Raw genomic sequence first — 13,174 nt, forward strand, 5'->3', positions numbered from 1 at the left:
TTGTATCTATTGCAGGATCAGTCCAGTTGGAGCTGCGTTGGATAAAAGAAGTGGGGCTTGGCTGACAACTTTTTTAAATGTCAGCTTTTCTCACCTCAAAAAAAGTTCAAGGCAGGCCTCCTCTGGCTCCCCACCAGAGAGTGAGGCAGGCGTGGCCTGGATGGCTTGTGTTGGAACTTGTCACCCAGCAACCCTGTCCTGTAGGTGGAGAAACTGCAGCTGGCGTGGTGCGTGGGGGCGTGTGCTTTCCCCGCCATCCCCGCTGGAAACACTCTGCGGTGCCCTCGGGATAAAGCCTGGCCTAACCCCTTGCCGAGGCTCCAAGGCACTGGGTGTCCCCCTCTTCTGCAAACTTCTCTCTCTCCTTTTCTCAGTGCCTGTGAGCCCCGGGCTGTGCCTGGCACTCAGTGCGCATTGGAGCTGAGTAACTGGCCTGGAGTCTGATCCTCCCACCAGGGGCTGGGGTGGGGGAGCGGAAGCCAGCCCTGTGGTGGGGACCCTGCAGGGGGCTGCTCCTACACTCCAGGGGAGAAGAGGGTGCCAGGCCCACGAATGCACAGACGGCCGCCCAGTGCGGTGATGCAGGCCTGCTGGTCCCTCTGGTCTTTCTCTCCTGCCCTCTCTCCTCTGTTTTCGTGTCCTACTACTTTCTCATCTGTTAAGCTCCTCGCCACCGACCTCCTCCATCGGGGACGTAGCCACGGTTCTCTGCATGGTGTTTGACTCCGTGGGCCCCATGGACTCTCCTCCCCTACCACAGCCCCTGCACCTCCTGCGCCCTTGATCCCGCCCAAGGGTGTCCAGCACCGCCAAGGCAAGGCCCCTGATGGCACGTTTCCCGAGTGGGCAGGTCGCAGATGTCTCTCCATCACCCTGCCGTTGGGGCTGGGCTCAGCCAGGTCTCCCCATGGCCGGATGCAGCTTAATTAACCTCACCCCGTACGCCTGCCCTGGTGGTGGCCCTGTCAGCTGGCACACGGCTTCCAGAATGCAACTTGCACCGTGTGGTGAGAGCAACGAGGGCTCCCTTGCCGAGTAATCTCACCACATGGGAACTTACCCTGAAAAAACTGCTCCACTGAGTGAGGAAAGTTTGCCACTAAGGTGCACCTTGACCCAAGTCTAGAGGAGCAACGTGCCGGGGAGACCCCCAGGGGCCGAAGCTCGCTCTGGGAGAGTGAAAGGAGGAATGCACACCCATCCTGCTGAATTGCATACGGGCAACACAAGTGCCAACTCTGCACATTTCACGGAAACGTGTGAAAGCAGTGCACACAAGAGGGGAAAGCAGGAGGACACAAGACGTTACCTGTGCTGTGAGTGCAATATTGCTACCCGTGCTGTGTGCAGACCTTCCTGGTGGGGGATATGCAGCTAATTCATTCATTCCTTTACTCAACAGATACTGAGCACCTACCACGTGCCAGATGCTGCTTTGTATGCCAAGGATTCAGCAAGAAAGGAAATACGGGTGAGGTTTTCTGCTTACGCGGAGCTTGCATCCTAGTGGGGATACTAATAAATGAGTAGCTCTTTCCGGGCAATGATCAGGACTGCAAAGGGAAATAAAGCAGGGGCAGGAGGTGAGGAGGAATGCGCAGCAGAGAGAGCTTCCTGAGCGGGTGACATCCAAGCAGACCCCCTCCCCGAGACACAGGTGCAGCCTGGTACTGTCACCAAAACTGTTCGAGGTCGTCGGGCTGACGCCTCCCCGGTAGTGTGCTCAGCTCGCGGCCCGGGCTGTGGTCTCTGTCCTGGCACCTGCCCATCCACCTCGTGTATGCACAGCTGGTACCGTCTGCTTCTGAGGGTGGGACCCTGGCCTTGTACAGGTGGGACACCTGCACACAGGTTCATGGAAGTGACTCCAAAATCATTCCAAACTGGGTGGGATCCTGCCGGAGCCTGGCGTTGAAGGAGGTGGGAAAGCTCAGCACGGGTGGGGGTGGGTGGATGGGGCTTGGGGGTGGGGGCAGATCTGTGGGCAGGGGCCAGAAAACACAACGTGTGTGCAGAAGGAGAGAGGAAGCAGGCCTGACCCAGCCCAGGGGTCCTGAAGGGACTGACGGAGCCTGCAACAGGGGCCTGGGGGCTTTGCCCTGCAAGCGCCACACAAAGTCAGGTCTGGCTGGCCACAACCCTATCCTACAGTTATGTGTGACAGTTTGACACCTGCGTCTATATGACCTAAGCCTGGTGAACTCCCATGGGTCCCCAGCCCCCATCGTGGCATCTGGCGCTGAGCATGTGTTCTAGAGAGATGCATGGAATGACGGTGTCTCTCCCCATGAGGTTGTCACAGGGTTCCCTTGTGTGACTCAGCGTGGCTGGAGGGGACTCCCTGGGTGTGGCAAGGGGGGAGAAGGCAGACTTTGCATGGGAATGAAGAGATTCCACCCCTTTGCCAGGCTCCTCCCACCCCCAAACCCCACAGCCATCTGGCATGCCAAGTGTCTGAAGGGCAGAAAGTCCAAGCTGAAGATCCAGATTGTTCCACGGAAACTCAGGCCCAGAGAGGGAAGGTTCCTGCCTGAGGTCACAGCAAGCCCATCAACAGAACCTGTCTCAACACCATCTCTCCTGCATGTCTGAGGCCAAGCCGGTCCCTCTGGACAAGCATTGGCTGATTCTTCTGGAATGTGCGTGTCGGGATGCTGGTGGGGCTGGAAGGAGAGGATGTAGGCAAGAGCTGCCAGTGCTTCGCCCCTGCTCCGCTCAACGCCTCTATTATCTCTCCTCTCAAAGGAACTTAGGCGGAGCCAAGACTTGGAGGTGTGGGTGCCCTGACCTCCGAGGTGTTTCCTGGCAACAATGGGCAGTGAGCGCCCGCTCCCCGGGTGGCAGAGCACCTTCAACGGGGCGGGCAGTGCCTTGCTGGTCTGGGGGCACATGACCACCATGGGCCGCCTGCCTTGGGCTCCCCCAGCCCCCACTTCCTTTTCCCAGGCCCTGTGGACAGGAGAACAAAGGGGCTGCCGCCGCCCGCTGGAGAGCCACGCACCCCAAATCCCCGCCTCGTCAGGCAGCGGCTGAGCAGCCGTTCCTCCTGCCTCGGCACATTGACACAAACAGCCGTATTACCTGGCTGGTTAGGGTCCAGGGGCTCGGCCAAAGGCCCCCACCTAATCAGTCCTGGTGTGTAATTGCTTGTGTAAGTGCTTTGAAGGGAGAATCCATGGTGTGTGCCTTAGCATTTGCCCAGACGCATTTCTTTTTTTTTTTAATTTTTTAATTTTTTTGCGGCTTGTGGGATCTTATTTCCCCAACCAGGAATGGAACCTGGGCCCACGGCATTGAAAGCGCCGAGTCCTAACCACGGGACCGCCAGGGAATTCCCTGCCCAGACATATTTCAAACCAGCTTCTCTCCTTCAAGAGAGGCCTTGTGTCTGCCCTGCCTGCCTCCTCCCATGGCCGGGACCACTGCCTGGTGGTTCTCTTTGAAATCACAGATTCAGCACCTCCCGGGTGGACAGCGCCAGGCCAGGCAATCCATTTCTCTGAGCCTGGGTTCGAATCTGTCCTATGGGGGTGATCAGGCCTTCCTCACAGGGCTGGGCATGGTGGAAGCATGCACTTCAAGCACCTGTCACCTGGTACCCTGTTCGAGGACAGGTGCAGGGGACGGCCCACTTAGAGTTCCAGAAGTTAGTCCAGGGGGTCAGAGCAAGGAGGACAGGACAGGTGGCATTCCAGACACCTACATGGAGCCTCCGATTTCTCATCAGGGGAATGAACACAGTAATTTCTCCCCTTCCTGCGTCTGCAGCAAAGCAACCCAGGAGCATCGCCCTGAGCTGGCTGGGCCCCTGAGGACTCAGACAAGCCTTTGTAAAACTTGACTTTTCCTGACCTGAATTTTGGATCCCCTCAGCTCTGACAGTGTCCAATAAATAACTCCCTGCTGCATGAGTGATGGCAAACCCTGCAACGGCTTTAATTTTGCAGAGCGATAAATGCCATGCCATGTGTGCACGATTGAACTCTTTTAGAGCGTTTTATGTTGCTTTACGACGGGATCACTGCACCTCTTGGAATTCTTGACAGAGTCCTCTTCAGGCAGGCAGCATGGACGCTGGGTCATGCGGGTGGTGAGGTCTCTGCAGGATCTAGTCCTTAGGGACCACAAGGTGGGCCAGCTAGGTCCAGGGAGCCGAGCTGGGGATGCCATGAGTTCCTCCTGCCTACAGGTGGCGTTGCAGGCAATTTCCCCTGATTTCTGCATCATAACGTTCCTATTAGTACTTTTCCTCTGTTTTTTGTTTTTTGTTTTGGTCTTTGTTCATTTTCCCCCCTCCTTTCTGGCCTTCATAAGAATTAAGGTTTTTTAAAATTTCTTATTTTTCCTCCTCTTCTGGTTTGGAAGCTATACATACTACTTGCATTCTTTTAGTGGTCATTCATGTTTAATACGCTTATATACAAAGACAGACGTTACCCAAAGGACAAGTTCTGTATTATTCCACTCGTTCATATGAGGTCCCTAGAGGAGGTCTCTCAAATTCAGAGAGACAGAAAGTAGGATAGTGGTTGCCAGGGGCTGGAGGAGGGGTAAATGGGGAGTTAGCATTTGATGGGCACAGAGTTTCATTTTGGAGAGATGAAAAAGTTCTGGAGATGGAAGGAGGTGATGGTTACACAACAATGTGAATATATTTAATGTCACTGAACTGTACACTTAAAATAGTTAAAATGGTAAATTTTATGATATGTATATTTTACCACAATAAAAATAGAAGCTAACCAACTTTTTCAAACAATCCTGTGAAGAAAGAAAGGAAATAAATGCATAAAAAATGAAAAGAGAAAAGATTTTCATCGTTTGTAGATGATATGATTGTCCATGAACAAGCAAAATGAACAACAAACAAATATTTATTTATTTATTTACTTACTTACTTACTTACTTAACAAGAAAGTTTAATAAGTATGCTGGATACAAAATCAATATCCCAAACTCAGTTGCATTTCCATACATTGATATCAACTACAATCAGTAAGAAAATATAAAATTTAAATGCCATTTACAATGTCAGCAAAAAATATACATAAAACACCTAGGAATAAAACCAAAAGGAAGTGTGTAAACACTTTATAGGAAAATTATTAAAACTTTCTTTAAAGACATTAAAGAAAGCCTAAGTAAAAGGAAAGATATGCTGTGTATTTCATAAAGATGTCAAATTTCCCAAACCTGATCTAAAGATTTAATACAATTACATCAAAAATCCCAAGAAGTCTTTTCATGAAACTTGGAAAACTGAATTTAAATTTCATGTATGAGAAAATGACCAATATCAGCTAAGACAGTCCTGGAGAAGAGAAGTAAGCTGGGGAGCTTGCCCCACCAAAACATCAATAATTATGATAAAGCCAAAGTCATTAAACCATCTGGCATAGATGCTGGGATGGACAAAGAGAACAATAGAAGAGAATAAGAACACAATTAAAATACATATTTATGGAAACTTGAAGCATAGTTTGTGATTGAGTAAATAGTGCAGATTGGTGTAAAAAAGATGGAGTTTTTATGAGATACTGGGAAACTGGCTATCCATATTGAAAATAACGAATCCCTACCTCATGCCATACTTAGAAATAAATCTCTAGTGATTAAAGACAAAAGACGAAAAGCATAACGAAAAAGGCTATGGAATAGAAAATTATTTCTCAAACAAGAGCAAGCAATAAAGGAAAAATTGACAAATTCAACTACATTAAAATTAAGAAATTCAATTAATTAAAAGAAACCATAAAGTGAAAAGAGAAGTCACAAACTGACATAAAATATTTGCAACACATCTAACTGACAAGAGACAACATACAAATACACAAGGAACTCCTAGGAGTCAATATGATAAGGCAAACAGTCTCATAGAAAAAATGGGCAAGACTTAGGAACAAGCATTTCACAGAAAAAGAAACATACAGGCTCATAAATGTTTGAAAAAAGCCAACTTCACTAGCAGTCAAGGATATGTCTCTTTAAAATCTTATAGGGCAACAGTTTCCCGCCTTTTTGGCACCAGGGACTGGTTTCGTGGAATACAATTTTTCCACGGATGGGGTGGGGGGGATGGTTCAGGTGGTAATGCGAGCGCCGGGGCGCGCGATGGGAAGCGGCAGATGAAGCTTTGCTCACTCGCCCACCGCTCACCTCCTGGCATGCGGCCCGGGTCCTAACAGGCCACGGCCCAAGGGTTGGGGACCCCTGATATAGGGAATTCGGGTTCAGATCACAGGCTGAGCATGTGCATCTCATTATTTTCCCTCCAAACTCCCACTAAAACTATAGTAATGAGAATTTGTTATGACATAAACCATTAAGGATAGAAGAACAGAACAGGAGACAAAAACAAGAAGATTCTGGAAGCTGAAAAACATATGAACAAGTGGTAACTGCCTTAGCAGACCAGAGGAAGATAAATTCTAGGCTAATAAGGGAAAAACTGTGAATTAACATGGTTTGTTCCCAAGACTTTTCAAATATTCAGGAAGTGGTAGTAGCAGGTGTTTCTGGGACTGGGAATGCAGAGGTGGTGGCAGAACCAGGACCAAAGTGAGGTAAAAGTAGTGCCAGAGCACAAAATTTGAGGTGACATCCTAGCCATTAGAGAAATGCAAATTAAGGCTACAATGAGATATCACCACACACCCAGTATAACATATAAAACAGAAAATAATGACTGCACCAAATGCTGGCAAGGGTGCAGAAAACTGGGTGTCTCATACATTGCTGGTGGGAATATAAAACAGTAAAAACACTCTGGCAAATAGTTTGCAGTGTCTTAAATGAACAAACATACGCTTACCATATGACCTAGCAATTGTGCTCCTGGGCGTTTGTCCCAGATGAATGAAAATTTATGTATGTGCAAAAAAATCTATTCATGATTGTTCATGGCAGCTGTATGTGTAATAGCCAAAAACTAGAACAAACCAAATGACCCCTAACAGGTGAATGGTTAAACAAAATGTTACACCCATACCATGGAACAGCAATAGAAAGGAACAAAGTATTGACATGTAAAGCAACTTGGATAGCTCTCAGTTATGCTGAGTGAAAAAAGGCCAGCCTCAAAGTTCACATGCTTTCTTATTCCATTTATTCAGTATTCTAGAAACGATAAAATTATGTAGAAGAAAAACAGAATGTAGGTTGCCAAGAGTTAGGGATGATAGTGAAGGTGGGGGGGCAGGGGATGGAGGGGTTTGACTTTAAAGAGGTAACATGAGGGAGATTTTCATGGTGATGGACTAGTTCTGTATCTTGATTGTGGCACAATGATGGGCATGTTTGAAGATCAGGAAAAAAATGGCCCCAGCCTTGAGAAAAGCAACATGGAAACAAGAAAACAACAGAGCAATGCCTTCATAATTTTAAAGGAAACTGATTTCCAACCCACATTTCCATATCCAAACCCACTGTCAATCAACTGTGAAGGTGGAATAAAATTGTTTTCAGAAAAACACATCTCAAACAATTTACCCCCTGTGTGTCTTTCCTCAATGAATTACAGGTGGATGTGCTCCATAAACAAGGGAGTAAAAAAAGAAGCCACAGGGTCCAGAAAACAGGAGAGAAGTAAACTTTCAGGGATGATGATGAAGGACAAGCCCAAGCATCCAGGGCAACCAGTCCAGATCAGAGGAGCACTTCCGGGAGACTAAACTGTCATCATTATGATTTCTACCGATGAACCATCTTTTTATCTTCACTTAACCATAGGAGAATGGTTCCCACCAAAACAAGAGAGTAAACCAGGAAGGCATGAGTGGGATTCAGGAAACAGGGCTCCCACCCAGGAGAAAGGCAAGGCATCAGCAGAAGCAAATGTTAGGATGACAGTGTACAGCCAGCCCAGAGAGTGGGTAGGGCAGATCAGAGGAGAAAGAGACCTCCAGTCAGAGAGTCTCCAGGAACAAGTAATGCGGAAAAGTACAGAAAAAAGGGTATTGGAAAATGTGGGAAGAATGAGTAATAGATTAGAAAATATTTAGCAAACGAAAAAGCGAGGCAACTAATAACTTTAGAAAATACAAAGAGTAAGAAAGGAAACAATTGGAGTACACTATAATGCTAAGTTAAGCTGTGGTTGTACAGATATAATGTGATCTATACCAACAGATTCAGCTTGATTTAACCAAAAATTGTAATATAACTATATTGGAAAAGTAGAGAGGGGAAGCAGAGGGGGTGTCAGAATACGAGGGCTAAACTGTCATCTACTCTAATAGGAAATCTTAAAAATTATGCCTTAAATTGATTAATCAAAAGGTAGCAGGATAGTAAGATAGATTAGATAGATAGATAGATAGATGATAGATAGATAGATAGATAGATAGATAGATAGAATTTAGAAATATGTGGTGTGTGAAAGCCAGAAAAATTATTTAAAAAGCTAATAATGGTTGATTTTGGAGGGATCAAGGAAGGGAGGATGAATGAACTACCGTATTTTGTCATAGATTTTTAGTACTACAGACAGTCCCTGCTTTGGAATTTTTACCTTTTCCTGGGTGAGTAATATGCAGTATGATACTCTCTCACAATGCTGGGCAGTAGGCTGGAGCTCCCAGTCTGCTACACAATCACAACTGATACATTCACTGACATTCTGTTTATCTCTTTCAGTATAGCATTCAATAAATTACATGAGAAATTCAATACTTTATTATAAAAATAGCCTTTGTGTTAGATGATTTTGTCCAACTGTAGGCTAATGATGTGAGCATATTTAAGGTAGGCTAGACTAAGCTACAATGTTCAGTAGGTAAGGTGCATTTTCAACTTACAATATTTTCAACTTAGGATGGGTTTATTGGGACATAACCCCATAGTAGAGGAAGATCTGTACATGAATTTGGCATTTTGTTTTGTTTACTATATGCACGTTCAACAATATACAATTGATTTATTGTATTTAACTCGCATTATTTGTTAATTTAAAACAAAACAGCAAAATATCATTTTACTACAACCAAATTTGCACAAATTAAAAAGCAGGCCAATTCCAGGCACTGGAAAGGATGTGGGGCAAGAGGAACTGTCGGCCGTAGCAGTCAGAGTTACAGTTACTTCGGAAAACACTTCACCATACCTAGTAAAGGTCATTTGCACATAACGCATGAGCAGCAATTCCCCACCTGGTGATGTCCCTAGAGCAATGCTCCGCAACCTTTTTTGCTGTGCAAAAAATGATAGTACTTGCATGGCACAGTGGAGTAAGTGGGCAAGGCTTCTCCAGGACACTGGGGCCAGCCAGGAGGTCCAGGGTCCAAGCTGCCCCAGCCCCTGCCCAGCTACTCAAGTACAGGCGGGTCCATCACTCAGACATACCTGCACCCCAGTCACAGCACCCAGTGGGCTCATCCAGAGAAAGGATTACGCATGTGCACCTGGAGATCTGTACTAGGATGTTTACAGCAGCGTTGTGATAGTAAAAAGCCTGGACACAGCATAAATGTCCATGAACAATAGCACTGGTAGACAACTTGTGATATAGTCACACAATGGAATACCAAACAAGAGCAAAGACTAATGAGTGACACCATAAGCGTTAAAATGGATGACTCTCACGCATGAAATATTAGATGGAAGAAGCAAAACACAAATATTACATATAAAGGAAGATTATATTTACATAAAGTTTAAAAAGCAGCTAAAACTAAACTATATGTTTTGGGTGACTACAAATATAAATGGTAAAAATGATATAGAGAAGCAAGGGAAAGATGAATATAAATTCAAGTTAGTATTACCTGGGGGAGGGGTCAGGGATGGGGAAGACAGAGTGATTAGTCATGAGCAACCTGAACTTAAAGAGAGATTTTACTTTTCAGTCTGAGTGGTGGCTACACAAGAGTTCACATTATAATTATTTGTATTATTGTTGTCATTATTATTACTCTTTAAAATATTTTTTCTCAGGTGTACAATTTTAGGGCATGCATAGATTCTAGTTGCCCCAAATATCTGTGCTCCCCTTCTTCTCGAGTAATAGAACTCCCAGTTTTTAGCTGAGTACGTGGCCACCAGGAATAAAGACTGAATTTCCCTGTCCCATTTGCAATATAGTTCAACCACGTTCCCCTTGCAATGGAAATTAAGAGGAATGTGTGTGTGTGTAACTCCTAGGAAGTGTTCTTATTGGGGAAGGGGGAAGGTGTGCCCTTCATGGTCTCCTCTTCCCTGTTGGTTAAAATGTGATGCAATGGCTGGAGCATCAGCAGCCATCTTGGACCATGGTGTAACCTCAGGAATAAAACTCATACACAGTGGAACACAGTAGAGGCAGAAGGATCCAGGAGGCCTGGCACAGGGTGCACCATGATGGTCCTGGGCTGACCCTTTCAGACTTTACAGGCATAAAGAGAAATATATTTATATCACTTTGAATTCATGATTATTTGTGGGCTTTCTGTTATATCCAGACAAGCCTAATCCTAATTTGGTATAGGAGTGAGATGCAGCAGAAAGTTCTCCAAAATCAAAGTAGAACAACTGAAGACCACTACTTGCCCACACGCTCAGCTGGGTGCTCTACATTCATTGGCTATTTGGCCTTCAGAGAAGCCCTATGAGGAGGGCACATGTCCCCCCGGAATCAGAAGGGGAAACCGAGCCCCATGGAAAGTATGTGGCTTGCTTGGCATGGCACACAATGTGCCCTGGGCTGCACATGGGTGGCGCTCTCTGTTTCTCTCCAAATAGGTTGTTTTCTTCCATGTTCCAGGAGTCCAGGGCCCAGCTAAAGGCAGCATCGGGACATCTCTTGGACACTGGTGGACGTGTGAGGGTGTGTCTCCCTCGGTGGCCCTGGCCTCTGGGAATGGAAGGCACCAGAGACCCAAAGCTAGGCTGGTCCTGGCCTCAGGCACCCCCCGGAGTAACTACCCGGGTTACCCCGTCAAAGCTCCTCGTTCCTCAGGGCGGGTCCCCCACAGGCTCAGCCGCCAGTGTCCAGAGCAGGGGGCGAGGCTTGGTGCGCGACCTCTTCTGGTTGGTAGCAGGGGGCGAGGCTTGGTGCGCGACCACTTCTGGTTGGTAGCGGAGGGCCCTGGGGGGCTGGCCTGACGTGGAGAAGTTTGACACAGGGCCTGGGAGAGAGGAGCTGAACAGAACGGAGCTAAGTCGAGCTGGGCGGGGTTTCTCATTCGCACTGCGCCCCACTTGCTGTGTGCCTTCGTGTACCTCCCTGTCCCGGGGGCGGTTGGGGGCTCAGTCTGTCCTTCCGCACTGCAGGGATGGGACATGGATGCCCCCCTTTCTCGGGCTTTTTTGGCCCCATGTGCCCTGGCCTGGGCTGGGTGCTATGCCAGGCACTAGGAGGGCTCGATGGGGAGAAAGGGAAGAGGAGCCAGGTATGCAGAGCCCAGGGCTGTGTGCTGGAGCCTGGGGGAGCCTGAGGGAGCCTGGGGGAGGCTGGGGAGCCTGGGGGAGCCTGGGGGAGGCTGGGGAGCCTGGGGGAGCCCGGGGGAGGCTGGGGGAGCCCGGGGGAGGCTGGGGGAGGCCGGGGGAGCCTGGGGGAGCCTGGGGGAGGCTGGGGGAGGCTGGGGGAGCCCAGGGGAGGCCGGGGGAGGCTGGGGGAGCCCGGGGGAGGCTGGGGGAGGCTGGGGGAGCCCGGGGGAGGCTGGGGGAGGCTGGGGGAGGCCGGGGGAGGCTGGGGAGCCCGGGGGAGGCTGGGGGAGGCCGGGGGAGGCTGGGGGAGGCCGGGGGAGGCTGGGGGAGCCTGGGGGAGGCTGGGGGAGGCTGGGGGAGGCTGGGGGAGGCCGGGGGAGGCTGGGGGAGCCTGGGGGAGCCTGGGGGAGGCCGGGGGAGGCTGGGGGAGGCTGGGGGAGGCCGGGGGAGGCTGGGGGAGCCCGGGGGAGGCTGGGGGAGGCTGGGGGAGGCCGGGGGAGGCTGGGGGAGCCTGGGGGAGCCTGGGGGAGGCCGGGGGAGGCCGGGGGAGGCTGGGGGAGGCCGGGGGAGGCTGGGGAGCCCGGGGGAGGCTGGGGGAGGCCGGGGGAGGTTGGGGGAGCCCGGGGGAGGCTGGGGGAGCCTGGGGGAGGCTGGGGGAGGCTGGGGGAGGCCGGGGGAGGCCGGGGGAGCCTGGGGGAGGCCGGGGGAGGCTGGGGAGCCCGGGGGAGGCTGGGGGAGGCCGGGGGAGGCTGGGGAGCCCGGGGGAGGCTGGGGGAGCCCGGGGGAGGCTGGGGGAGGCTGGGGAGCCTGGGGGAGGCTGTGGGAGGCTGGGGGAGCCTGGGGGAGCCCGGGGGAGGCTGGGGGAGCCCGGGGGAGGCTGGGGGAGCCTGGGGTAGGCTGGGGAGCCTGGGGCACCAGGCAGACTGGGGTCCCATCCTGTCACCAACACACCAACTGGCTGTGCAATGTTGGCCAAGTCCCTTTAAGACTCTGAGCTGTTTGCTGGTGTGGGGAACAGTACTCTGGCCCTCGAAGTGTCCCATAAAGCGTGGCTGTGTGGGGAAGCCTGGGTAAGTACCCAGCACTGCGTGCGCAGCGTGGGGACCTGGCAGAGGGAAAGTCCCTGGCAGTGCCCGCAGTGGAGCACAGGACGCACAGGGCGAGGTCTCAGAGGGCAGGGGAGGGTGCCCAAGCTGGGGTGACCTGAGGACAGGGAGGAGGTGGGACAGACGAGTCACAGGGAAGACGCGGGCTGGAGCCACAAACGTGCCGAGGACCACGGGAGGCACTGGGTGAGCCCGCCCTCGCGAGGGGCGGGGCGGGGGTGTGGAGTCGTGGAAACTGAGTCACCCGGCCTGGACAAGGCCCGCACGCCAGCTGGGCGCCCAGAGCCCGCCCTGCTTCCCACCTCCGCACTGGACTCTGCTATGAGGCTCGCCCGGCACTGCCCAGTCTCTGTGACACCGTGCGGCTTTTGTCCCAGGATTTATTTGTTCATCAGATGGATATCAGAGTCACTTCATGCGGTGCTCTCCCGCGTCAGCAAAATAAAGATGCAGATAAATGCCCTGACCCGCCCCCGGGGCCACCGAAGAACGCAGAGCCTCCCGCCTCCCCCGCCGTACATGAAGGCTTTGAATTTAAAATTTCATTTTCCCATCGCTTTTCAATAAATGCTCTTCCCTGTGGTGTCTCGAGTCCTGGCCTGATGATGCCTGAGTTAAAAGGCAGGGCCTTGTTTCCAGCTGCAGATAATTTACTTTTGAATGGTCCA

The sequence above is a fragment of the Balaenoptera borealis genome, assembly GCF_965194805.1.
Source record: "Balaenoptera borealis genome assembly, chromosome: 3".
Classification (NCBI taxonomy): domain Eukaryota; kingdom Metazoa; phylum Chordata; class Mammalia; order Artiodactyla; family Balaenopteridae; genus Balaenoptera; species Balaenoptera borealis.